This window comes from Ammospiza caudacuta, chromosome 4 (assembly GCF_027887145.1).
Source record: "Ammospiza caudacuta isolate bAmmCau1 chromosome 4, bAmmCau1.pri, whole genome shotgun sequence".
Lineage (NCBI taxonomy): Eukaryota > Metazoa > Chordata > Aves > Passeriformes > Passerellidae > Ammospiza > Ammospiza caudacuta.
Window position 1 is genome coordinate 72,121,422 of NC_080596.1, and position 3,077 is coordinate 72,124,498.

Here is a 3,077-nt window from a genome sequence, read left to right on the forward strand (position 1 = left end):
TGATGGAGACGTGGCGACACTGTGGGGACACTGCGGACAACAGTGGGGGCAGCAGGGAGGGGACAGCAGTGGCGACACTGTGGACATGTGGGGACACAGGGGACACTGGGACCACTGTGGGGACAGTGATGGGAACAGTGGTGGGGACACTGTTTGGACAGCAGGGAGGGGAGAGCACTGGGGACATTGGGGGGACACTAGGGACACTGTGGGGAGGGGACAGTGGTGGGGACACTGTGGGGACAGCGATGGGGACAGCAGTGCGGATACTGTGGGGACACTGGGGACATTGAGGGGACATTGGGGACACGGGGGACTTGTGGGGACACTGAGAGGACAGTGGGGAGGCGACAGCACTGAGGACACTGTGGGGACACTTTGGGGACAGTGGGGAGGAGACAGTGCTGGGGACACTGTGGGGACAGCAATGGGGACAGCAGGGAGGGGACAGCAGTGGGGACACTGTGGGGACACTGGGGACAGCCGTGGGAGCAGCGAGGAGGGGACACCACTGGGGACGCTGCTGGGAAGCTGCTGGGACACTGTGGGGACACTGGGGACACTGTGGGGACAGCAGGGAGGGCGCAGCAGGGGGGACACCGTGGGGACAGCACTGGAGACACTGGGGGACAATAGGGACATGTGGGGACAATGAGGACATGTGGGGACACTGGGGGGACAGCACTGGGGACTCTGAGGGGACACCAAGGGACATGCGGGGACACTGGGGACACTATGGGGACAGCACTGGGGACACTAGGGGGACAGCAGGGAGGGGACAGTGGGCAGGACACCATGGGGATGCCATGGGGACAGCAGTGGGGACACTGTGGGGACAACAGGGACGGGGTGGAACTGTGACGACATCATTGTGGGGACAGCAGGGAAGAGGTGGCATATGGGGACATTATGGTGGAGGTGGCACCGTGGGTACATGGTTGTGGGGACAGCAGGGTGGGGACACGATGGGGACACTGTGGGGGACATGAGCATGGGGACATCAGGGCAGGGACACCAAGGTGGGGACACTGTGGGGACCGTGGGGAGGGGGTGGCAGGGTGGGGACACTGCGGGGAGGGGACAGCAGTGTGGGGATGGCAGAGTGGGGACACCATGGGGACATTCTGGGGACATTGTGGGAATGCCTTGGGGACACCATTGGGACATCATGGAGACACTGTGGGGACATTCTGGAGACACCATGGGGACACTGTAGGGATGCCATGGGGATACTATGGGGACACTATGGGGACAATCTGGGAACACTGGGGGACACCATAGGAACACTATGGGGATGCCATGGGGACACCATGGGGACATCATAGGGACACTGTGGGGACATTCTGGGGACAGCATGGGGACACCATAGGGACATCATAGGGACACTATGGGGACATTCTGGGGACAGCATGGGGACACCATGGGGATGTCTTGGGGACACTATGGGGATGCTGTGGGAATGCCATTGGGACAGCATGGGGACATCATGGGGACATCCTGGGGACATTCTAAGGACACTGTAGGGACACTATGGGGACACTATGGTGACATTCTGGGGACGCCCTGGGGACTCCCTGGGGACGCCCTGGGGACACGTGGCCGCTGCTCCCGCCCGGTGGCCGCCGGGATTTAATCCCGTCCCAAATCCCGTTGTTTTCGTAAAGCCGGAGCAAATCCGCGCCCTCCCGGTGACAGCGACATCCCCCGAGTGTCCCCTCCCTCCCCTCCCAGGTGACATCGCCACCGCGGGGACGCGCCCAGGGCTGGCTCTGGGGACCGTCCCCGTGCCACAGTGGGTTTTTTAGGGAAAACCTGGAATTTCCGGCCGGTGTGGGAATGGGGGGACAAGGCGGGCCCTGGGGACAAACCGGGCCTGGTGTCCCCTCCCTTGAGGACAGGCCGGGTGTGATGTCACCCTGCCGGTGACAAGGACACGGCCGGGGCTCTGGGAACCGCTGGGAATGTGGATCCCAGATTTCTGGGAATATGGATCCCGGGATTTTAAGCGTTCCAGCAGCTGGAGCAGCCCCCGGGGGTGACATTGTCCCCCTTTGTCCCCCACGTGTCCCCTCTGTCCCTGACGTGTCTCCCGACCCCGCTGTCCCCCCGGCATTCCCGGGGGACAATCCCGGCGCTCTCCGGATGGGAACTGGCGCCGTTCCCTGTCCCTGTCCCCGTGGGAAGGACACGGAGCTCGGGATGGGGACAGGAGGGACAGGGATGGATGTGCCCAGGATGGGCGGGCACAGGGAACGGGATGGGGGGGATTGGGAAGGGATTGGGATTGGGATTGGGGTGGGATGGAATTGGGAAGATTTGGGATCAACTGGAATGGGATGGGATTGGGATGGAATTGGGATTGGCGTGGGATTGGGGTAAGGGTTGGGATTGGGGTGGGATGGGATGGGATTGGGATTGGGATTGGGATTGGGATTGGGATTGGGATTGGGATTGGGAATGGGATTGGGGTTGGGATTGGGATCGGGATTGGGGTGGGATGGAATTGGGAAGATTTGGGATCAACTGGAATGGGATGGGATTGGGATGGGGGGTTGGGATTGAGGTTGGGATTGGTGTGGGATTGGGGTCAGGATTGGGATTGGGATTGTGGTGGGGATGGGGTGCAATTGAATTGGGATGATTTGGGATGGATGGATAATGGATGGATGGAACACAATTTGGGATGAGAAGGAATTGGGATGATTTGGGGTAGGATAAAATGAGATGGAGAGGGGAGGGGAGGGGAGGGGAGGAAAAAGGAAAGGAAAAAGGGAAAGGCCCCTCCCCCACCCCTCCCCGTTCCCATGGCAACGCCCCCGCTCCTCCCCTCCGCCCACAAGGGGGCGCCCCGCGGAGCGCTCGCCTTTTCTGATTGGCTGCCAAGCCCCTTAGTCCCGCCCCCAACCCCGCCCCTTAGCAACAATCCCGCCCCATAACAACGCCGGTTAAGCACAGCCCGGGGCGCGGCCTGGAGGCGTGACCGGCGTGCGCGTTCACCAATAGAAGAGCGAGGCGGGGGCGCGCCGGCCAATAGGAGCGAGGGGGCGTGTCCCCGCAGCGGGAAGCGGGCAGCGGGA